Source organism: Palaemon carinicauda, chromosome 22, assembly GCF_036898095.1.
Source record: "Palaemon carinicauda isolate YSFRI2023 chromosome 22, ASM3689809v2, whole genome shotgun sequence".
Taxonomy (NCBI): Eukaryota; Metazoa; Arthropoda; class Malacostraca; order Decapoda; family Palaemonidae; genus Palaemon; species Palaemon carinicauda.
This window is the reverse complement of record NC_090746.1, coordinates 72894426-72920379: the sequence shown is the minus strand read 5'-3', so window position 1 is coordinate 72920379 and position 25954 is coordinate 72894426. Positions and strand designations below refer to the sequence as shown.

Sequence of the window (25954 nt, the reverse complement as noted above, 5' to 3'; positions counted from 1 at the left end):
ATACCAAAGTCCTAACTTGAAAATGGCGTCATCAAATATAAAACTGAGATGCTATAAACTTTACAAACATCAACTCCATTTCGTGAAAGAATTTTCTTCACAACAGGTAACAGGAATTGAGTTAAAGCCAGAACTCCTTATATGCCAACACGTTTTTCAGACGACCTGCTCCACTTTAAGCTCCTCTTACAATGGATTTTGTAGTCCTTACACACCATCTTCTTAGAACTCATTCTGTAAAAGTTAAAAGTAAATTAAAATCATGTGGGTTTAATGTTAATTCACTAAAAAAGAAAGGGCAGCAAATCATAATACAGTACTGAAACTTGTATTACTTTTTCATATTTTGCCCTTCTACATTGTTTTCATCATGGGTTACTTAAGATTCAAATTCTTTGAACCATCACGAATACTGCAATGTCTTCTAAGCATTTACCTAGATTTTGGTTACTAATCTTGCCAAGTTTTATTATTCAATTGAGAAGTATTAAAGATGAAATATCAACTCTCCAAGAAAGTGAGAAACTTGAGCTGTGCCTGGCAAACACTGTACACATGATGGTAAATGTAACTCATTTCGATGAAATCCAGGATCGGTGTCCAGTTACTCAATCCCAACCAATTTAAGGTTTAAAGTTGTATATTTCCTTTTCTTGTTGCCATTTACTCAAAGTATCTGCTAATGAGGGCATAACAAAAAATTAGCTTCTTTCTTTGTGAGTAAAAATGGTATTGGATATAGACTGGATATGTTGCCAAATAAAGCTAATCTAAGTTGAAGCGACACAATATGACCCTTTTCATCTTGTATTGAATAAATATTCTAGAAAAAAGCATTCCTTTATGACTGTTGTAAAACAAAAATGTGCACTGTATTAAACTTGCGCACTGTCTAAGGCAAGCATTGTTATAAAATATAGGTCATGTGCCCTATAAGCATAATGTTTGAATTATCAAAACAAATTACTTGCTTAAAAATGGTATTTAATATATTACAGAGCCAACTGTACATATGCCTACTTCTTGAATTGCTTAATGTATATAAGTCTACAAATTTTGTTTAATCCAAATGCACTATCTCTTAAGGGTTATAATCATGTCCCTCAATTTTCTACTGACCACTTCAGAGTGTCCATAGAAAACTTCATAAAAAGATTCTTTTTGGCTAATTTCAATGTCATTAAAAACAGTTAATTTGTCTATGTCAACACTTTGATTCACTCAAGTTTTCTCAGGTTAGGCCTATAAAGTAACACAAGATGTTCCTACAGTGACCAATGATTGTATTCTAGTAACTGAAGTGACTTAATGCTTCACACTCAGTTACAACTTAATTGTATCACCCAAATATCAGATCTGAGAGAACAGAATCTAGTATGCATTACCCTAATAATTGATATTTTTATCAAAACACTTCGCAAATGGGTACAATGTTAAAATGTATTAGTCAGGAAATAGTATCTGAAGTTAACTTACGTAGCCTGGGGGAACTTCAGGGTAAATGGTAACATAGGCTATTGTATTCTATGTAGTTTAGCTTGGGAGACATACCTTTTATATTACAACTTACATTTTGGGGAGATGCCAAATATGAAGAGAATGGATTTCATTATCTGTCTTGGAAATGATTTTTTAGTTTTTTCCAAGTTATAACTACTAGTTTATTATAGTTTCCCATATACTGTTAAACATGATAAGAAAGAAAGATAACCAAGTGAATTTTCCCCAACAACAGAAGTAAAAACCATACAAGGCCCAACATAATGAAAACAAATTACCTGCATAATTTTAAAACATACATGTGGTGACTAACTGAGACTAAGTGGGCCTTCAAATAATGTATATTTCTGTTGAAAACTTTGATCAACAGACATTTGTATATTTCTAAACCTCATGTTCCTTAACCTGAGCTGATTCGTACTGATCATTCATTGTTAAATCTTTGCCTGGTGACAAGGTGAAGTAATGTTAGTAAATCTTTACATGTGCATCATCACCAATAAACATCAAAGACTCATGTTCCCCCCAAATTAACTTGGGATGCTGTGTTCTCACAAATCATGAGGCATCAGTCCACATACACACACAACTTGTGTTGATAAAGAATGCCGCGTTCCTCCTCATTCAAAATGCACATAGGTAAAATATGTTATTTTCCTTAGTAAAATAAATTTTTGAATATACTTACCCGGTGATCATGTAGCTGCAACTCTGTTGCCCGACAGAAAAAACCTACAGTCGGGATACGCCAGCGATCGCTATACAGGTGGGGGTGTACAACAACAGCGCCATCTGTCGAGTAGGTACTCAGGTACTTCTTGTCAACAAGAACCAATTTTCTCCTCGGTCCACTGGGTCTCTATGGGGAGGAAGGGAGGGTCCTTAAATTCATGATCACCGGGTAAGTATATTCAAAAATTTATTTTACTAAGGAAAATAACATTTTTCAATATTAATCTTACCCGGTGATCATGTAGCTGATTCACACCCAGGGGGGTGGGTGGAGACCAGCATACATGTTAACATTAGAAGCTAAGTATCCCGTATTTCATTTTAGCAGTTATTCAAAATAACAAACATAAAATAAATAAGTACCTGGTAAGGAAGTCGACTTGAACCATTACTCTGCCTTTTTAAGTACGTCTTCCTTACTGAGCCTCGCGATCCTCTTAGGATGCTGAGCGACTCCTAGGTGCTGAAGTATGAAGGGCTGCAACCCATACTAAAGGACCTCATCACAACCTCTAATCTAGGCGCTTCTCAAGAAAGAATTTGACCACCCGCCAAATCAACCAGGATGCGAAAGGCTTCTTAGCCTTCCGTACAACCCAAAAAACAACAATAAAAAGCATTTCAAGAGAAAGATTAAAAAAGGTTATGGGATTATGGGAATGTAGTGGTTGAGCCCTCACCTACTACTGCACTCGCTGCTACGAATGGTCCCAGGGTGTAGCAGTTCTCGTAAAGAGACTGGACATCTTTAAGGTAAAATGATGCGAACACTAACTTGCTTCTCCAATAGGTTGCATCCATTACACTCTGCAGAGAACGGTTCTGTTTGAAGGCCACTGAAGTAGCGACAGCTCTAACTTCATGTGTCCTTACCTTCAGCAAAGCATGGTCTTCCTCATTCAGATGAGAATGGGCTTCTCTAATCAAAAGTCTGATGTAATAAGAAACTGCGTTCTTCGACATCGGTAAAGAAGGTTTCTTAATAGAACACCATAAAGCTTCTGATTGTCCTCGTAATGGCTTTGTACGTCTTAAATAGTACTTAAGAGCTCTTACTGGGCATAGTACTCTCTCTTGTTCGTTTCCAACCAAATTGGACAGGCTTGGAATCTCGAGCGATTTGGGCCAAGGACGAGAAGGGAGCTCGTTTTTAGCTAAAAAACCAAGCTGTAAGGAACATGTAGCCGTTTCAGATGTAAAACCTATGTTCCTGCTGAAGGCGTGTATCTCACTGACTCTTTTAGCTGTTGCTAAGCAAACGAGGAAAAGAGTCTTCAAAGTGAGATCTTTAAAAGAGGCTGATTGAAGCGGTTCGAACCTTGCTGACATCAGGAACCTTAAAACCACGTCTAAGTTCCAACCTGGTGTGGCTAACCGACGCTCCTTTGAGGTCTCAAAAGACTTAAGGAGGTCCTGTAGATCTTTGTTGGTGGAAAGATCTAAGCCTCTGTGGCGGAAGACTGCTGCCAACATGCTTCTGTAACCTTTGATCATAGGAGCTGATAGGGATCTTACATTCCTTAGGTGTAAAAGGAAGTCAGCTATCTGCGTTACAGAGGTACTGGTTGAGGAAACTGAATTCGCCTTGCACCAGCTTCGGAAGACTTCCCATTTAGACTGGTAGACCTTGAGAGTGGATGTCCTCCTTGCTCTGGCAATCGCTCTGGCTGCCTCCTTCGAAAAGCCTCTAGCTCTTGAGAGTCTTTCGATAGTCTGAAGGCAGTCAGACGAAGAGCGTGGAGGCTTGGGTGTACCTTCTTTACGTGCGGCTGACGCAGAAGGTCCACTCTTAGAGGAAGAGTCCTGGGAACGTCTACTAGCCATTGCAGTACCTCGGTGAACCATTCTCTCGCGGGCCAGAGGGGAGCAACCAACGTCAACCGTGTCCCTTCGTGAGAGGCGAACTTCTGCAGTACCTTGTTGACAATCTTGAACGGGGGGAACGCATACAGGTCTAGATGGGACCAATCCAGAAGAAAGGCATCTACGTGAACTGCTGCTGGGTCCGGAATCGGTGAGCAATAATTTGGGAGCCTCTTGGTCATCGAGGTAGCGAACAGATCTATGGTGGGCTGACCCCACAGGGCCCATAGTCTGCTGCAAACATTCTTGTGAAGGGTCCACTCTGTAGGGATGACCTGACCCTTCCGGCTGAGGCGGTCTGCCATGACATTCATGTCGCCTTGAATGAACCTCGTTACAAGCGATATCTTTCGATCTCTTGACCAGGTGAGGAGGTCCCTTGCGATCTCGAACAACTTCCTCGAATGAGTCCCTCCTTGCTTGGAGATGTACGCCAAGGCTGTAGTGTTGTCGGAGTTCACCTCCACCACCTTGCCTAGAAGGAGGGACTTGAAGCTTCTCAAGGCCAGATGAACTGCCAGAAGCTCCTTGCAGTTGATGTGAAGTGCTCTTTGATCCGGATTCCACGTGCCCGAGCATTCCCGACCGTCCAGTGTCGCACCCCAGCCCGTGTCCGATGCGTCCGAGAAGAGAAGGTGGTCGGGGGTCTGAACAGCCAGTGGTAGACCTTCCTTGAGAGGAATGCTGTTCTTCCACCAAGTCAGTGCAGACTTCATCTCTTCGGATATAGGAACTGAGACCGCTTCTAGCGTCATGTCCTTTCTCCAGTGAGCAGCTAGGTGATACTGAAGGGGTCGGAGGTGGAGTCTCCCTAACGCGATGAACTGGTCCAGCGATGAAAGCGTCCCTATTAGACTCATCCACTGTCTGACTGAACATCGGTTCCTTTTCAGCATGCTCTGGATGCATTCTTGGGCTTGACTGATTCTGGGGGCCGACGGAAAAGTCCGAAAAGCTCGACTCTGAATCTCCATACCTAGATAGACTATAGTTTGGGATGGGACGAGTTGGGACTTTTCTATATTGACCAGGAGACCCAATTCCTTGGTCAGATCCATAGTCCATTTGAGATTCTCCAGACAGCGACGACTTGACGGAGCTCTTAAAAGCCAGTCGTCCAAATAGAGGGAGGCTCTGATGTCTGCCAAATGCAGGAATTTGGCAATATTCCTCATCAGTTTGGTAAACACTAGAGGTGCCGTGCTTAGGCCAAAGCACAGGGCTTGGAACTGGTAAACGACCTTTCCAAAGACGAACCTTAGGCAAGGTTGGGAGTCTGGATGGACGGGGACGTGAAAGTACGCGTCCTTTAGGTCCAACGAGACCATCCAGTCTTCCTTCCTGACCGATGCTAGCACCGACTTCGTCGTCTCCATGGTGAACGTCTGCTTGGTGACAAAGCCATTTAGAGCACTGACGTCCAGCACCGGTCTCCACCCTCCTGTCTTCTTCGCTACTAAGAAGAGACGGTTGTAGAAGCCCGGGGATTGATGGTCCCGGACTATGACTACCGCTCCCTTTTGTAGCAAGAGAGACACCTCTTGCTGTAAAGCTAGCCTCTTGTCCTCCTCTCTGTACCTGGGAGAGAGGTCGATGGGAGTAGTTGCTAGAGGGGGCTTGCGCAAGAATGGAATCCTGTACCCCTCTCTGAGCAACTTCACAGACTGTGCGTCTGCACCCCTGTTCTCCCAGGCCTGCCAGTAGTTCTTGAGCCTGGCTCCCACTGCTGTCTGGAGAGGTTAGCAGTCAGACTCTGCCTTTTGAGGACTTGGAACCCTTCTTCTTTTTGCCACGTTGACTATCGGCACGGGTACCTCCTCTGCTGGAGGTTCTGCCACGAAAAGGCGGAATGAACCTAGACGCTGGTGTGTCCATCCTAGGTCTAGGCACGGAAGGTAAAGCTGTGACTTTACGTGCGGATGACGCCACCAGGTCATGGGTATCCTTCTGGATCAACGAGGCGGCAATCCCCTTGATCAGCTCTTCAGGAAAGAGACACTTGGAAAGCGGAGCAAACATCAACTCTGACTTCTGACATGGTGTGATCCCCGCCGACAAGAAGGAGCAAAGGTGATCTCGCTTCTTAAGAACTCCAGACACGTACGAAGCCGCAAGCTCGCCTGACCCATCCCGAATGGCTTTGTCCATGCATGACATGATGAGCATGGCAGAGTCCTTATCCGAAGGGGAGGTCTTTCTGCTTAACGCTCCCAAACACCAGTCCAGGAAGTTGAAGATCTCAAACGCACGAAAAACTCCCTTCAAAAGATGGTCCATGTCCGAAAAGGTCCAGCAAATCTTGGAGCGTCTCATAGCCAGTCTGCGGGGAGAGTCTACCAGACTTGAGAAGTCGCCCTGGGCAGAGGCAGGAACTCCCAAGCCGGGATCTTCTCCCGTGGCATACCAGACGCTAGATTTGGAAGCAAGCTTGGTCGGTGGAAAGATGAAGGATGTCTTCCCAAGTTGCTTCTTGGACTGCAACCACTCTCCCAGTACCCTGAAAGCTCTCTTGGATGAGCGCGCGAGTACGAGCTTCATAAAGGCAGGAGCTGCTGACTGCATGCCTAAAGCGAACTCAGAGGGAGGTGAGCGCGGGGTTGCAGACACAAACTGGTCCGGATACAACTCCTTAAACAGGGCAAGGACTTTCCTAAAGTCTAAGGAGGGAGGCGTAGACTTGGGTTCCTCTATGTCGGAGTGTTGATCGTCCAAATGCGCAGCTTCGTCGTCATCAGAGACTCCTTCATCCGAATGCTGAGGAGGAAGCGGCAAAGGAGGAGAAGAAAGCTGAACGGCTGAATCCGGCAGCACGGGTGCATGCGTAGCTGCACTGGATCCAACATCATGCCGCTGCTGGTCAGTCTGAGAGCTGGCAACAACAAAAGCGGAGTGATGGTGCGTGGTGGGGACTGCCGTGGGTTGCGGAGACTGCCGCATTGCGTCAAAACACGGCAGCTTGACAGCACCTTCCCACTGCTGATGCGGAAGCTCACGCATGTCAACGGAGGGTGCCGCACGTCGGCTAACGTCAACATGCGTCTGGCAGGGTCGACTGCGCATCGGTGGTGGAGCTCTCACAGCCGGAGTGTGGGAGCAGGCAGCCGCAGTGTCTGCTGAGCGCACAACCGTGGCAGGTTGTAGGTTAACAGGTGCAGTGTCAACCTTCTCAGCACGATACTCCTGCATGAAGGAAGCTAGCTGAGTCTGCATAGACTGCAGCATAGACCACTTAGGGTCTACAGCGGTTGGTGCGGCAACAGACGGAGTGATTGCCTGCTGCGGAACCACTCTACCTCTCTTGGGAGGTGTGCAGTCTTCGGAAGACTGCGGCGAGTCCGAACTGACCCAGTGGCTACACCTGGGCCGTTGGACTCGCTCGGAAGGGACCTTGCGCTTGAGAGGTCGTGAGACCTTGGTCCAGCGTTTCTGACGAGAAACTTCTTCCACAGACGAGGAATGAATGGGCTCACTCGTCTGTTTGTGGATGGGACGATCTCTGCAAGATACGTCCGCAACCACTGAGGGTACATCTGTACGCTGATCAAGGCCTGTCGAACCCTTTGGTCCTTCGACATTGCTTCTCCCCTGGGCTTGGGAGCTTGCAAGAGGTCCCGGACTGGGAGGATGACTGGCACGAACAGATGCACCCTCATGCGTAACACTGACACTGACACTTTTCACCGCACTTGCACTCACTACACTTCCCACTGCACTTTTCTCCTTCAACTTGACATCGGCCAAGAGTTGATTGCGGTCATTAGCTAATGACTCCACTCTGTCACCAAGAGCCTGAATGGCACGCATCATGTCCGCCATCGAGGGTTGCTGAGAGCTAGTAGAAGGGTCGGGAGTCACCACTACAGGGGAAGGAATAGGTTGAGGGGCATGGGGAGAGGAAAAATCAAAAGAGCGAGACGAACTCCTCCTGATCCTATCCTTCTCTAGCCTACGTGCATTCTTAAGGAATTCATTAAAATCGAATTCCGAAAGCCCAGCGCATTCCTCACATCGATCTTCCAATTGACAGGATTTACCCCTACAATTGGAACAAACGGTGTGAGGATCTATAGAGGCCTTCGGAAGACGCCTAGAACAGTCCCTAGCGCTACACTGCCTGTACTTGGGGACTTGAGTATGGTCAGACATCTTGAATTAGTCAAAGGGGGGGAATCCAAAATCTATCCAAGTCGTCAACAAATAATCCAAATCTAATCAAAAAAGCTTGATAAGGTAATGATAATAACTCCTGTACAGCGAAAGCTAATATCTAGAGAGAATACATCACCAAATAGCGTGAAAATCAACTCCAGAAACAACAGCGTATCAAGTAGGTCTTGCCGGTGGCACGACAGAGAGAAAATTGGTTCTTGTTGACAAGAAGTACCTGAGTACCTACTCGACAGATGGCGCTGTTGTTGTACACCCCCACCTGTATAGCGATCGCTGGCGTATCCCGACCGTAGGTTTTTTCTGTCGGGCAACAGAGTTGCAGCTACATGATCACCGGGTAAGATTAATATTGAAAATATGCCTTTAATACCTTCCAAACTAAGATAGTACAACTAAACCTACAGCCTTAAATACCTAAGCTTCATCTAGCTTAAACAGACTTATTCACTGTGACTAGCCAGGGCCTACAGAACCATGGTGTAACTGTCAAATAAAATTCAGGAACCTCTATATTTGTATAGGACACACCGACTAGGTCTGTGACCTTGGAACTATTAGGTTAGGTTAGATTAGGTAAGGTTAGGTACAGCAGGTTATGTAAGGTTCTGTGGGTTAGGTTAGGTAAGGTGGGTTAGGTTGGTTTACCTTTCTAGACAAACTGTTTTTTCTAAAGTAAATATGTTATTTTCATTAGTAAAATAAATTTTTGAATATACTTACCCGGTGATCATATAGCTGTCAGCTCTGCTGCCCGACAGAAAAACCTACGGACGAAATACGCCAGCGATCGCTATACAGGTGGGGGTGTACATCAACAGCGCCATCTGTCGAGCAGGTACTCAAGTACTCCATGTCAACACAGAACCAATTTTCTCCTCGGCCCACTGGGTCTCTATTGGGGAGGAAGGGTGGGTCCTTTAATTTATGATCACCGGGTAAGTATATTCAAAAATTTATTTTACTAAGGAAAATAACATTTTTCAATATTAAACTTACCCGGTGATCATATAGCTGATTCAAACCCAGGGGGGTGGGTAGAGACCAGCATATATGTTAACAATAAGAGCTAAGTATTTCGTATTTCATTTTAGCAGTTATTCAAAATAACAAACATAAAATTAACAAGTACCTGGTAAGGAAGTCGACTTGAACAATTACTCTGCCTTTTTAAGTACGTCTTCCTTACTGAGCCTCGCAATCCTCATAGGATGCTGAGCGACTCCTAGGAGCTGAAGTATGAAGGGTTGCAACCCATACTAAAGGACCTCATCAAAACCTCTAATCTAGGCGCTTCTCAAGAAAGAATTTGACCACCCGCCAAATCAACCAGGATGCGAAAGGCTTCTTAGCCTTCCGGACAACCCAAAAAACAACAATAAAAAGCATTTCAAGAAAAAGATTAAAAAGGTTATGGGATTAGGGGAATGTAGTGGTTGAGCCCTCACCCACTACTGCACTCGCTGCTACGAATGGTCCCAGGGTGTAGCAGTTCTCGTAAAGAGACTGGACATCTTTAAGGTAAAATGATGCAAACACTGACTTGCTTCTCCAATAGGTTGCATCCATTACACTCTGCAGAGATCTGTTTTGTTTGAAGGCCACTGAAGTTGCGACAGCTCTAACTTCATGTGTCCTCACCTTCAGCAAAGCATGGTCCTCCTCATTCAGATGGGAATGAGCTTCTCGAATCAAAAGTCTGATATAATAAGAAACTGCATTCTTCGACATAGGTAAAGAAGGTTTCTTAATGGCGCACCATAAAGCTTCTGACTGTCCACGTAATGGCTTAGTACGTCTCAAATAGTACTTAAGAGCTCTTACAGGGCATAGTACTCTTTCTTGTTCATTTCCAACCAAATTAGCAAGGCTTGGAATATCGAACGATTTGGGCCAAGGACGAGAAGGAAGTTCGTTTTTGGCTAAAAAACCAAGCTGTAAGGAACATGTAGCCGTTTCAGATGTAAATCCAATGTTCCTGCTGAAGGCGTGTATCTCACTGACTCTTTTAGCTGTTGCTAAGCAGACGAGGAAAAGAGTTTTCAAAGTGAGATCTTTAAAAGAGGCTGATTGAAGTGGTTCGAACCTTGCTGACATAAGGAATCTTAGTACCACGTCTAAGTTCCAACCTGGTGTGGCCAACCGACGCTCCTTCGAGGTCTCAAAAGACTTAAGGAGGTCCTGTAGATCTTTGTTGTTGGAAAGATCTAAGCCTCTGTGACGGAAGACTGCTGCCAACATGCTTCTGTAACCCTTGATCGTGGGAGCTGAAAGGGATCTTTCCTTCCTTAGGTATAAAAGGAAGTCAGCTATCTGAGTTACAGAGGTACTGGTTGAGGATACTGATTTCGACTTGCACCAGCTTCGGAAGACTTCCCACTTCGACTGGTAGACTTTGAGAGTGGATGTCCTCCTTGCTCTAGCAATCGCTCTGGCTGCCTCCTTCGAAAAGCCTCTAGCTCTCGAGAGTCTTTCGATAGTCTGAAGGCAGTCAGACGAAGAGCGTGGAGGCTTGGGTGTACCTTCTTTACATGCGGCTGACGCAGAAGGTCCACTCTTAGAGGAAGTGTTCTGGGAACGTCTACTAGCCATTGCAGTACCTCGGTGAACCATTCTCTCGCGGGCCAGAGGGGAGCAACCAACGTCAACCTTGTCCCTTCGTGAGAGGCGAACTTCTGCAGTACTCTGTTGACAATCTTGAACGGGGGGAACGCATAAAGGTCTAGATGGGACCAATCCAGAAGAAAGGCATCTATGTGAACTGCTGCTGGGTCCGGAATCGGTGAGCAATAAATTGGGAGCCTCTTGGTCATCGAGGTTGCGAACAGATCTATGGTAGGCTGACCCCACAAGGCCCATAGTCTGTTGCATACATTCTTGTGAAGGGTCCACTCTGTTGGGATGATTTGACCCTTCCGGCTGAGGCGGTCTGCCATGACATTCATGTCGCCTTGAATGAACCTCGTTACTAGGGATATGTTTCGATCTCTTGACCAGGTGAGGAGGTCCCTTGCGATCTCGTACAACGTCATCGAATGAGTCCCTCCTTGCTTGGAGATGTACGCCAAGGCTGTGGTGTTGTCGGAGTTCACCTCCACCACCTTGCCTAGAAGGAGGGACTTGAAGCTTCTCAAGGCCAGATGAACTGCCAGTAGCTCCTTGCAGTTGATGTGCAACGTTCTTTGATCCGTATTCCACGTGCCCGAGCATTCCCGACCGTCCAATGTCGCACCCCAGCCCGTGTCCGATGCGTCCGAGAAGAGAAGGTGGTCGGGGGTCTGAACAGCCAGTGGCAGACCCTCCCTGAGGAGAATGTTGTTCTTCCACCAAGTCAGTGAAGACTTCATCTTCTCGGAAATAGGAACCGAGACCGCTTCTAGCGTCTTGTCCTTTCTCCAGTGAACAGCTAGGTGAAATTGAAGGGGTCAAAGGTGGAGTCTCCCTAACGCGATGAACTGGTCCAGTGATGAAAGCGTCCCTATCAGACTCATCCACTGTCTGACTGAACATCGGTCCTTCTTCAGCATGTTCTGGATGCATTCTTGGGCTTGACTGATTCTGGGGGCCGACGGAAAAGCCCGAAAAGCTTGACTCTGAATCTCCATTCCTAGGTATACTATAGTTTGGGATGGGACGAGTTGGGACTTTTCCATATTGACCAGGAGACCTAATTCCTCGGTCAGATCCAGAGTCCACTTGAGATTCTCCAGACAGCGACGACTTGACGCAGCTCTTAAAAGCCAGTCGTCCAAATAGAGGGAGGCTCTGATGTCTGCTAAATGCAGGAATTTGGCAATATTCCTCATCAGTTTGGTAAAAACTAGAGGTGCCGTGCTTAGGCCAAAGCACAGGGCTTGGAACTGGTATACAACCTTCCCGAAAACGAACCTTAGAAAAGGTTGGGAATCTGGGTGGATGGGGACGTGAAAGTAAGCGTCCTTTAGGTCTAACGAGACCATCCAGTCTTCCTTCCTGACCGATGCTAGAACCGACTTTGTCGTCTCCATGGTGAACGTCTGCTTTGTGACAAAGACATTCAGAGCACTGACGTCTAGCACCGGTCTCCACCCTCCTGTCTTCTTCGCCACTAAGAAGAGACGGTTGTAGAAGCCCGGGGATTGATGGTCCCGGACTATGACTACCGCTCCCTTTTGAAGTAAGAGAGACACCTCTTGCTGTAAAGCTAGCCTCTTGTCCTCCTCTCTGTACCTGGGAGAGAGGTCGATGGGAGTTGTTGCTAGAGGGGGCTTGCGCAAGAATGGAATCCTGTACCCCTCTCTGAGTAACTTCACAGACTGTGCGTCTGCGCCCCTGTTCTCCCAGGCCTGCCAGTAGTTCTTGAGCCTGGCTCCCACTGCTGCCTGAAGAAGGTGGCAGTCAGACTCTGCCTCTAGAGGACTTGGAACCCTTCTTCTTGCTCCCACGTTGTCTTTCGGCACGAGCACCTCCTCTGCTGGAGGCTCTGCCACGAAAGGGCGGAATGAACCTTGACGCTAGAGTGTCCATCCTGGGTCTAGGCACGGATGGCAAAGGGGTGGCTTTGCGTGCGGATGACGCCACCAGGTCATGAGTGTCTTTCTGGATCAAGGAGGCGGCAATCTCCTTGATCAACTCTTCAGGGAAGAGACACTTCGAGAGCGGAGCAAACATAAGTTCCGACTTTTGACATGGGGTGACTCCAGCAGACAAGAAGGAGCAAAGGTGATCCCGCTTCTTGAGGACCCCGGACACGAAAGAAGCCGCAAGCTCACTAGAACCATCCCGTATGGCTTTGTCCATGCAGGACATAATGAGCATGGAAGTTTCCTTATCAGAAGGTGAGGTCTTCCTGCTCAACGCTCCCAAACACCAGTCCAAGAAGTTAAAGACTTCGAATGCACGGAAAACTCCTTTCATAAGATGGTCCATATCCGAAGGAGTCCAGCAAATCTTGGAGCGTCTCATAGCCAGCCTGCGGGGAGAGTCTACCAGACTTGAGAAGTCGCCCTGGGCAGAGGCAGGAACTCCCAAGCCGAGAACTTCTCCCGTGGCATACCAGACGCTAGATCTGGAAGCAAGCTTGACTGGGGGAAACATGAAGGTTGTCTTCCCAAGTTGCTTTTTGGACTGCAACCACTCTCCCAGTACCCTGAAAGCTCTCTTGGACGAGCGCGCGAGTACGAGCTTCGTAAAGGCAGGTGCTGCTGACTGCATGCCTAAAGCGAACTCAGAGGGAGGCGAGCGTGGTGCTGCAGACACAAACTGATCCGGATATAAATCCTTGAACAGCGCAAGCACTTTCCTAAAGTCTAAGGAGGGAGGCGTGGTCTTGGGTTCGTCGATGTCCGAGTGTTGGTCGTCAAGATGTGCAGCTTCGTCATCATCAGAGAGTCCATCGTCTGAATGTTGAGGAGGAAGCGGCAAAGGAGTAGGTAAAAGCTGGACGGCTGAGTCCGGCAGCACGGGTGCATGCGTGGCTGCACTGGACCCAACGTCATGGAACCGTTGGTCAGTCTGAGAACTGGCAACAACCATAGCTGAGTGGGGACGCAAAGCGTCTACTCCTGACTGTGGTCGGATAGCGGAGACCACCGTGGGTTGCGGAGGCTGACGCACCACGTCAAAACACGGCAACTGAACTCCACCCTCCTGTTGTTGTGGTAGCACACGAACGTCAACGGAGGGTTCCGTGCGTCTGTGAACGTCAACATGCGTCTGGCAGGGTCGACTGCGCATGGGTGGTGGAGCTCTCACAGCTGGAGTGTGGGAGCAGGCAGCCTCAGCGTCTGCTGGGCGCACAACCGTGGTTGGTTGTAGGCTAACGGGTGCAGCGTCAACCTTCTCCGCCCGATACTCCTGCATAAAGGAAGCTAACTGAGTCTGCATAGACTGTAGCAAAGACCACTTAGGGTCTACAGCAGCTGGTGCGGCAACAGACGGAGTTAATGCCTGTTGCGGTACCACTTTGCCTCTCTTAGGAGGCGTGCAGTCGTCGGAGGACTGCAGCGAGTCCGAACTGACCCAGTGGCTACACCTGGGCCGTTGGACTTGCTCAGAAGGGACCTTGCGTTTGAGAGGCCGTGAGACCTTGGTCCATCGTTTCTGGCGAGAAACCTCTTCCGCAGACGAGGAATGAACGGGCTCACTCGTCTTCTTGTGGGTGGGACGATCTAGGCAAGATACGTCCGAAACCACGGAGGGAACGTCTGTCCGCTGATTAAAGCCTGTCGAACCCTTTGGTCGTACGACATTGCTTCTCCCCTGGGCTTGGGAGCTTGCAAGAGGTCCCGGACTGGGAGGACGACAGGCACGAACAGACGCACCCTCATGCGTAACACTGACACTTTTCACTGCACTAACACTCACTTCACTTCCCACTGCACTCTTACCTTTCAACTCCCTGACGTCAGCCATGAGTTGATTGCGGTCATTCGCCAATGACTCGACTCTCTCACCTAGAGCCTGGATGGCACGCATCATATCTGCCATCGAAGGTTGATGAGAGCTAGCAGGGGGGTCGGGTGCAACCACTACAGGGGAAGGAATAGGTTGTGGGGCATGGGGAGAGGAAAAATCTACTGAGCGAGACGAACTCCTCCTGATTCTATCCTTCTCTAGCCTACGTGCATATTTCAGGAATTCTTGAAAATCGAATTCCGAAAGCCCAACGCATTCCTCACATCGATCTTCCAATTGACAGGCTTTACCCCTACAATTGGAACAAATGGTGTGCGGATCGATAGAGGCCTTCGGAAGACGCCTTGAACAGTCCCTAGCGCTACACTTCCTGTACTTGGGGACTTGAGAAGGGTCAGACATCTTGAATTAGTCAAAGGGGGGAATTCAAAATCTATCCAAGTCGTCAACAAATAATCCAAAATTCAATAAAAGAATGCAAGGAAGTATTGAAGATAACTTCTGCACAGCGATAGCTAATAACCAGAAATGAATACTTCACCAAATAATGTGAAAATCAATCCAGAAAACAACAGCGTATTTAGTAGGTCTTGCCGGTGGCACGACAGAGAGAAAATTGGTTCTGTGTTGACATGGAGTACTTGAGTACCTGCTCGACAGATGGCGCTGTTGATGTACACCCCCACCTGTATAGCGATCGCTGGCGTATTTCGTCCGTAGGTTTTTCTGTCGGGCAGCAGAGCTGACAGCTATATGATCACCGGGTAAGTTTAATATTGAAAAAATGTGTTATAATGAATTTTACCTTTATTTCAGTCATAGATAAAGACGTTTTTCCCCATTTTCCCCCAACCACGACCCCGGTATCCAACTGCGATGGTTGGGAAGAGGGGGAAACAAATCAAAGGGAGAACGACTTATTTGTGGCAGAAATAAAGGGCATATATATGTTGAAAGCACACTATTTACTAGAGAAAAAGTTTTTTTCTATTAGAAGTGTTGTCCTGTGGTGTAATATAATTTGCTTTCTAAACAGCTTTGCTTTTGACACGATAGCACTAAATCCTAATACTTCGTAGAGCCTTTGTATATCAGCGGCCAATTCTTTCTGCGTGCAGAGAAAATAGGAATTTTTTTCCATTTTCTAGTCCGTTTTTCTGCAAAACTTCTACACAAGAACATCACCCAGCCTAAACTTCTAAACTTCTCCCACCTAACCTACAACTTGTAATTCATAAAACAAAACTAGCTTCACAATCTATAATGCCGAATGTCAGACAAAAGTAAACAACGGAGCCTTTGTATATCAGCAGCCAGTTCCTCCAGCGTGCATAAAAAATGGACCCAACTAACCTAAACTTCTCCACCCCCCATTAATTAGCCTAAAAACCATGTCCTTACTTACTTAACTTGGGGGGGGGGGTTATGGACCCCTTCAATCCCCCTTACACTGCCATATGCTTAGTCAGCCATCATCATACATACACCCCTAAACACCTTTTTCCCAAAATAAAAATCGATATAACAAAACAAGAGTTTACGCCTGTCCAGAACCAGCCACATACATCCCATTTCTTCCTTTCTGTAATTTATTACTTTTTGAATTTAAATGACTTACCTTCCTTAGTTCCTCACTCTCAACTGCCGGTTCTGCAATAGTGACCACTCTATCAAAGAGTCTAACCTACACTCAATATTGTGAATGATAACTTTTCTGATTCCTGGTTCCTTATTGCTCAAAAAATTGGAAAATCTACCTTGTTTAGATTTTAGTTGTAGTAAAATGAAGTTATTTTCTTTGTAACGGCTCTCTAAGACTTGCTTTATTTTGCATAAGATTGTTTGTGGAACCATATAATTTTATAGAATATTCCCCATTTTCAGTTTCTTCTCAAGAAAGGCTTATGTAAAGTGAGACAATATTTTACGTATTACCTCTCTCTCTCTCTCTCTCTCTCTCTCTCTCTCTCTCTCTCTCTCTCTCTCTCTCTCTCTCTTAGTTCATATTCTAGTGTCAGCAAACTGATATACTCTAAGAGCCATGTTTTATATAAGGATATTATGAAAATTAGATATTATTTCATGCAATCCAAAACTGTAGTGTAGGCTATTATAGAAATGGCTTTAGAATACTAGAAACATTTGCGCAAAATGTGTCCTTTGTGTGAGTGGTGGGATACATATTCCCATTGATAGAATATAATTAGATACGAAGTATCTATAAGGAATGCCCATCTATTTTCATAGCAAATCTTAATTATGATATGTGTTTGGAAAATAATTTGTGGTGCTTGCCTCCACAATTGATAGTTTAAAAATCAAATTTCTTCACATAAATATAGGTAAAATCATTTGATATTACAAGAATTTTTCAATATTTAAACTGTTCCTAAGCTTATCAAAACAGAACTTACAACTAAAATCTCAAAATATCAAAATCATAGTCTTATTACCAAGTGTCATCGGAACTAAGCCTATGTAGTTGCGAATGCTATACAGTAAGAATTCTAGTTTTTAACTTTTTATTTATGTTATTCTTCTTTTTTCACACTTCACACTAGGCTCCTCGTGCATAGTACAAATATCTGAGCGCTGATCTATTGGATGAGATTCAGCAAAACAACAAACAACATCAACATATGCTACTGCTTCTAGTCAACTGCTCGACAAAGGCCTCCTCGTGTCATTTTTCATGTCTGGGGTGTGCCTAGTTTTCATCAACTGCTGATTGGTGATGGTGGAAGATTTTTGTCTAATCGTTCACAAAAAAAAACCATCTAGTATTGGGAGCTCTGGCTTGTACAGCCTTGTTGATCATGGCGATACACAAATAAGTTTTCCTTGTTAAGGTATCCCCAATCAGGTTTAGCAATGAAACTAAATTTATAATGAAAAGGAATCTTTTTGAAAAACATAATTAGCACGATCTATCATTAGATACACAGGGAAACTAGACTGATTATTATTATTATTATTATTATTATTATTATTATTATTATTATTATTATTATTATTATTATTATTATTATTATTAGCTAAGAAACAAACCTAGTTGGAAAAGCAGGATGCTATAAGCCCAAGGGCTCTAACAAGGAAAATGGCCTAACGAGGAAAGGAAATAAGGAAATAAATATAGGCCTATTACATGAGAATCAATGAGTAATTGAAATAAAATACTTTATGAACAATTACAATTTAAAACAGATCTTTCATATATAAACTATAAAAAGAAACTTGCCGCAGCCTATTCAACATAAAAACATTTGCTGCAACTTTGAACTAGTGAAGTTCTATCGATTCAACTACCTGATTAGGAGGATCATTCCGCAACTTGGTCACAGGTGGAATACAACTTCTAGAATACTGTGTAGTATTGAGTCTCATGGTCGAGAAGATATGATTAATAGAATAATTGCATACCTAGTACCAACTGTAGCTGTATTACGAAACAGGATGGTACTGTCCGGGAGGATCTGAGTGTAAGGGATGGTCAAAATTATGAAAAATCTAATGCAACATGCATAACGAGCTAATTGAACGACGGTGCCGGAGATTGATATCTAGATCAGGAATAAGAAATTTAATAGACCCTAAGCTCCTATCCAATAAATTAAGATGAGAAACAGCAGCTGAAGATCAGATGGAGGAACAATACTCGAAACAAGGTAGAATGAAAGAATTAAAACACTTCTTCAGAATAGATTGATCTTCGAAAATCCTACAAGACTTTCTCAATAAGCCAGTTTTTTTTTTTTTTTGTGCAATTGAAGAAGACAGAACTAATGTGTTTCTCAAAAGTAAATTTTCTGTCGAAAATCACACCCAGAATTTTAAAAGAGTCACACAGGGTAAATAAACATTATCAATGCTGAGATCAGGATGTTGAGGAGTCACTGTCCTCGATCTACTTACAATCATACTTTAAGTTTTGTTAGGATTCACCGTCATGCCCCATAATTTGCTCCATGCACTAATTTTAGCTTGATCTCTAAGAAGGGATTCAGCAACCCTAGATCTTCATTCAAGATATGGAATTGATGTAGAGCAACATCATCTGCATATGCAACGAGCTTGTTTTCTAGACCAAACCACATGCTATGAGTATATAGTATGAAAAGTAATGGGACAAGAACACTACCCCGAGGAACACTAGACATTACATTCCTATACTCACTATGGTGCCTATCAACAACAACTCTCTGTGATCTAATGCTTGAAAAATCAATAATGAGGAAAGAAGAGACACACCCACTCCCACCTTTGAGTTTGAAAGCAAGGGCCTCATGATTAACACAGTCAAAGAAAGCACTAAAATCAAGGCCAATCATACGACCTTACTGGCCACAATCAAGTGATTTCTGTACAGCATTTGAGATTGTAAGAAGAGCATCACATGCTTCAAGGTCTTTACAAAAGCCAAATCGCAAACTAGAGAACAGATGATTGTCTTCAGCAAACCTATTTAGACGTTTTGCCGGAAGACGTTCAGGAACTTTAGATAATATGGAATTTATGGAAATTGGGCAGTAATCAGCTGAACTTGAGCTACCACAAACGCATCTACATAATTGAGTAACATTATCAATTCTCCAACAAGTGCTAAAAGAACCTCTTCTTGCTAACTTGCGTAAACTAACAGATACCTTTGGAGCTAAGAAATCTGCCGTCTGTTTAAAAAACAAAGGAAAACTACCATTTGGGTCTACACCTCCATAAGCAACAAGGTAGATAGGTAGGTATTAGATTAACTTTGCATAAAAACAAAAACAAAAATATGCAAGCCTATCAAGAAAGCTTTAATTTCACGAGATCGAAAAGCTAAACTATTTAGTTTAGCCTCAGGAAAACAGGAATAAGGAAGATCAAGTTTCTCTTTACACCTTACTGTCAAACACATCAGCCAAGAGGGTGACCTTTTCCTTTGGACAGTGAGTGATAGAGACATCCGGTCTAAGTAAAGGAAGAACTGTTGCGTCTACACCAAAGAGTGCAGATTTAAAGGTAGCCCACCACTTATGTTCCTGGATTGTATCAGAAAGAGTTTAATCTATAATTGAATTGTATTCCTTTTCAGTTGAAGCATAAACTATCTGAGCAAAAGCTCTAAAGTGAATATAGATGTTCAAAGTCAAATCTGATCTGTTACGCTTCCAAAGATGATAGGCCTCCTGTTTCTCCAAATAAGCACGTCTACAATCATCACTGAACCAGGTACCTTAGCACACGAGAATTGATACTCCTACCAATTATGTTGACTAGATTCTCATTCAAAGGAACAAAATACTCAACACTATTACACAATTGTGACCAATTCAAGCCCAAAAGATCACTCAAAATGTCATTCCAGTCTGCTTGAGATTTTATATAAATCTTACATGAGTATGACACATCTAGGATAGGCTGCTCAGTCTTCACTACTAATGAAATCAAGGCATGAGCAGATGTCCTAACTGGAGAACCAACCTCACTTGTTATAACACCAAGGGAGTCAGTGTATACGAGGGATTATATTCATAGAAGTTCGTCGATACTAAATGCATAATATATTTTATGGTGATCATCCATACTAACACAACTGTAGTAAGATCTCTTCAGACTTGGAACTGTAGTGAACTGCTTTGCATTTAGACTTTATCATTCCTTTGGTATATTTTGTAAGTTTGAGTTTTACGTCCCATAGAGTTTTCCAACGTCTCTCATTCGTTCTCTTCCTACACCTGCAAACTCTCTCTCTCTCTCTCTCTCTCTCTCTCTCTCTCTCTCTCTCTCTCTCTCTCTCTCTCTCTCTCTCTCAGAGTGTAATAGAGGAGATCCCAGGGAGAGATATGAAAGTTGTGATTGGTGATCTCAATGCTATAGTTGGAAGGAATAATCGAGGTACCGTATGGAGAATGTGACGGGTGTTGAAGGACTTGGCGATGTTGCAAATGAAAATGAAGAACATTTTATAAGCTTTTGCTCAACAAACAATCTTGTTATTGGAAGAGCTCTTTTCCATCACAAGGACATCCACAAATATACTTGGACTTCACCTTGTGGCAATTACTAAAATCTAATTGATCACATAGCCATTAATAAAGAGAGAAGGAGGACTCTGAGAAATATAAGAAGCTTTAGGGGTGCAGATATTGGTAGTAATCACCATCTCCTTATTGGCAATTGAAATTTAAACTGAAAGCACCCAACAGAAAAGTCGATAGATTACATAGGTTTGATACAACTAAGCTTCTAGATGATGAGCACAGAGAAAACTTTGCAATTGAAAATAGGAATCGATTTGCAGTATTAGAGACTTCAAGAGATGAAGAGAAAATAATTAACAAAGAATGGTGTGATATTAAGAACATATATCAGTCAGTTGATAGTGAAGTTTTGGGACATGCAGTTACAATGAGAAAACCATGAATATCAAATGATACCTGAGATACTATAAAAAGGAGACAAAGACAGAAATTGATTGTTGAATGTTTCCGGGGAAGTAATGAAAATTACAAGGTAGAGCATGATAAATATTTCAGTATTCATAATGAGGCTAAAAGAAAAGCCAGGAATGATTGGAGAGAATATTTAGGCAGGAAAGCAGATGAGGCTGACAAAGTTATAAATTCAGAGAGTGGCTATGGTGTAAGAATTGCTCATAGAATTATCAATGAAATCTCGGGGGGGGGGGAAAGAAGAAGCATATACCCCTTAAAAAGAGAGATGGATCTGTTATAACAACAGAAGATGAAGACAGGCAACGTTGAATGGAACACTTTAGTAAGATTATGAATTGGAGATATGAAGGGAATAATTTGACTGCTATGCCTGAACCTGAGGAAGACCTTGATGTGTCCATGAATAAATATCATTTTAAGTCGAAGCTATCGTTAAAAAACTCAAGAGATGGAAATCCCTGGATATGATGGAATAATTATTGAGCTTATATTGGCCAAAATGAGTGACTCCTAGAATATTTGCAATATTATTTTGTAGAATGTGGCGTGAAGACCCAAAACCTGATGAATATGAGCTAGGAGTATTTGTTAAAATGGCAAAAATAAGAAATCTGACTGATTGCAATAATTACAGAGGCATCACACTGACGTCAGTTGTCATGAAAATATATAGTATGCTTATTCTAAAGAGACTAGAGAGAAAGATTGATGGAAAGGGGAGAGATGAACTAGCTGGATTTAGAAAAGGTATAAGTTGTACTGACCAAATTTTCCTTTTAAGACATGTTGTATAGCAATGTGTAGAATATAGAAATCCACTTCCAATAGCATTTGTGGACTATGAAAAGCCTTTGATCGTCTGTACCGGCCAATATTGTAGAGAGTGCTGCATTATTTTGGAGTTCCTCTTAAATATGCAAATTTGATTAAGTCTGTTCATGAGCACAGAAAGTGCAAAAATTTAATGTTAGCGGAGTCTTATCAGATGAATTTCCAGTGAACAGTGGAGTACCCCAAGAGAATGTGTTGTCACTTATGTTGTTTATCCTCCTCAATGATTTTTTTCCCTATTAGCAGAACAACACAGGATTTGCAAAGCTTGCTTACCAGAATGCATAAAATATCACATGAGGTTGGGCTCAGGATAAATAGAAGAAAGACATGATGAAAACGGAATATGCAATTGAAGATGAAATATCATTGGAAGGAAAAAGGATTAATGAGGTAGAATCATAAAAATATTTAGGAACTATGATCTCTAATACAGCGTTTTTTAGAATTTGAATTTAATGAAAGATTGAAAAAAGTAAATCAGGAAATCGCTAGGTTAAGTAAAATTTGGAAATCAAATCGCTTGAAAATACATATAAAAATCAGGCTATAGATCAGTTTAGTGAGATTGGTGTTATTGTATGGACGAGCCATGTTATGGCAATGAAACAGTTTCCAACTGATTTTGTAGATTTGAGAACAAAGCCCTCATAAGAATATTGGAAGCTAAATGGCAGGATATGATTTGAAATTAAACTATGAGAGACATTACTCGAGTGCCATATGTGGATGAGATCACGGTGGGGGGTAGATGGAGATGGTTTGGGCATGCTCTTCGCACTCCCCAAGAGAGATTAGTTCACCAAACTTTCAGCTGGGCTGTAAAAGGCACTAGAAGAGTTGGAAGACCAAGACCTACTTGGCTGAGGACTATGAAGCGTGAAGTAGATGATGAATGGAGAAGTATCGATTCAAAAGCTCAAAATAGAGACGACTGGTGAAATCTAACCAAAGCCCTTTTGGTAAATAGCGTTATCATCAGCTGCGACTAATCCGCTGCCGGACAAAACACTCAGACATGTCCTTCCACTGGCGTCTGCTTATGGTCTTTCTATGGCGGTCCATACCCACAAATTTTCTTAGCTTGTCAATCCATCGTCATCTCTTCCTTCCCCTGCTTCATTTGCAATCTCTATGAACTCATTCTGTTATTCTTAATATCCATCTATTATCTGTCATTCTCATTATATGTCCTGCCCATATCCGTTTACTTTTCTTGTATATTGTTAGAATATCCTAAACTTTAGTTTTCTCTCGTATACTGTGTCTTAATTAAAAGAGTGTTTAACCTCCATATGCTTACATTGAAAAGTACCAGCCAAGGCATAAATCCGGAAAAGAAAGTGACGTTGCATAAATTCTACCCTTTGTACCCAATTTTGTCAATTCTCAATGACTTGATGACTTTTTTTAATGTTTACAGAAGGTTGCATCTGTTTTCGTAAACCTTCCATATCATATAAGTTTCTGATTTTTTTTAGATTTTCTCTCATGCTAATCGATTAGGCAAGATTTTGTTTTCAACCCATTCATAAAAATAATGTCTATTTCGGAAAATTCATGCATTTGTGTCTATAATTCAACCGGGTTTATGCAGACGTATCTGGCTGCTTAGTGAAGCAGTGCGGTTCGAGTTAGGAACATTTTTTTTCCACTCCTTCCATTGCAGCATCTATTTGATAGCTTGTGGTTTGTCTTTTTAGTTCAGTTTCCTCTTCTTTCTTTGTCAGTCTATACTCCAGAACTAAGAATATCAACGCAAGGTGGAATATTACAAATGATATTAATATATTTCACCTCCTTTCTCTTCTAAGATTACAAACCTGGAATTATAGCATATTCCACCCCTTCTAAGAAAGGTTCTTTTCGGAGATTCTAAATCTGTCTCCGGCGGTATGCGATAACCTTGGAGAGAGAGAGAGAGAGAGAGAGAGAGAGAGAGAGAGAGAGAGAGAGAGAGAGAGAGAGAGAGAGAGAGAGAGAGAGAGAGGCCGGGTCTACGATGACTCACCTACCCTACCTAGTACCAACCTACCTCTTGGCTAAATGGCCTAGCAGTCTGTCAACAGAATGTGTTATTTAAAGCGGATAAACGCTGACAGAGAAGTCTAGCCACTCCTGGTGATGTCAGCAAACGATGATACACGCTCTCGAGTTGTTTCCACAAGTCTTTCTTTTGCGTTTATGGTAAACTGTTTATACGAGTTTGCCCACTGTTGACGATGACGTCAGCTTATGAGTCACTCGTGGATAGTGGTTAGTCTCATACCTTGGGCCTGCTCTCTCTCTCTCTTCTCTCTCTCTCTCTCTCTCTCTCTCTCTCCTCTCTCTCTCTCTCTCTCCTCAGGCCTCATTCGCCCTTGCCAAGATAAAAAGATGGGTATCAGAGAAGAGAAGAGAAGAGAGAGAGAGAGAGAGAGAGAGAGAGAGAGAGAGAGAGAGAGAGAGAGAGAGAGAGAGAGAGGGGGGGGGGTGGTTCCATAATCTGAGGAGAAACGATGGTTAGAAATCTCAGAAGAGAATTATTTTCTGTTAATTGAAATAAGTTACCTTAGTGGAACACCCTCGTAAGAAGAAGCGAAAATAGAGAAGGAAATAACCAAGGAATAATAAATAAATATCAATGAAATAACAGACCTATGAACATAGATTAGATAGATTAAGTAAACACTATCAAATATGAATAGATTTGAGCTAATTTGACGACAAATCATATATTAATTTATTGATTTATTAATCTAGTTTTGAGAGTAAAAGTTAACATCAAAAACTTATTAAAATTGTGTGTGTGTGTGTGTGTGTAAGTGAAATTATGGTGAAAACTTATTTATTCCGACGTCATACGCAAAATCATCTTGTGATCATTTGGTATGGCCATGGGTATAAATCCCGTAATTTTAATTTATTCTTTCTTATGCTAATTACGTTTTTCTATGCTGTAGTTAGTATTTCCTTGTGCATTATTAGAATTTTTCTTTCCCACTGTTATCTTCACATTAAGGGGTCGGTTGCCTCATGCACCCTCTCTAATGCCTTCGATCAAAGGCATCTTCTTCCACCAAACCTCTGCTCTCTAGATACGTTATTAGTATTATATTTATTATCATCATTTTGGGGACTAATAATATCATTATTTCTGTTGTAAATTAAAACATAAGTAGTACTTTTAAGCTGATTTATGATGACAAAGAAACCAATAATAATAATAATAATAATAATAATAATAATAATAATAATAATAATAATAATATTTTCATAATGATTGTTATTATATTAATCAATTTATCGTCATAATATATATATATATATATATATATATATATATATATATATATATATATATCATTATATCCAATATATCAAGTAACGGAAGATTCAAAATCTATGAAAATAGGAAAACACGTGTTGTGATAGTAACTACAAAAGGACTATCAATGAGCTGATTAAATTCTTTATGCTTTTTAAAGATTCCAACATCTTTAAAAGACAGTTGGTTTACCTGTTCTTATGGCTAGATTTTATCAAATATTATCATGCCCTAGGAAGCTGCTAAAGAAGTCTGTCGTTTAGTTTACACAAACTTGTGGTTTGCGTTCATCTTATTACCCGATTTTGATGGGACATATTGCAACTCAAGGTGGTTTTTTCTTGCATTATAAAAGCAAAAAATAATGTTATTTTTTTGTCATAACTCGAGGTTTTTCATTTTGTTTTTCCTTTGTATTTTAAAAACAAAAACTAATGTTCTTTATATTTCAACTCAAGCTATATATGTTATTATATTTACAGAGGCAACGAATACCCAACACACGAGATACATAAACAGCTAACACCTTCGTTTCACATTTCTAATATATCATTCGCAGTCTAAAGTCGAGAGGTCATGGATAGTTCGAGGCACGGTCTAGGACTCTAGGTATCGAGGAGACAAAGCTTTTCGCGCATGTACCAATTCGCGTAACTTCTTCTTACTAACCCAAAGGTGTAATTTAAGTCATTCATGATCAGCTGGAAAGGCTTTGTAAGGT

The 25954-nt window shown here is 42.6% G+C and overlaps 1 long non-coding RNA gene across 2 annotated transcripts in view; it reads right to left on the bottom strand.

Annotated features, from left to right (window-relative positions):
• Positions 1 to 25954, bottom strand: part of LOC137616131 (uncharacterized) — a 197979-nt gene that overhangs the window by 112232 nt on the left and 59793 nt on the right. For both annotated transcript variants that reach the window (XR_011039284.1, XR_011039285.1), the window contains exon 2: positions 17 to 234. This is a non-coding gene — a long non-coding RNA (uncharacterized lncRNA). The remainder of the gene's footprint in view (positions 1 to 16; positions 235 to 25954) is intronic.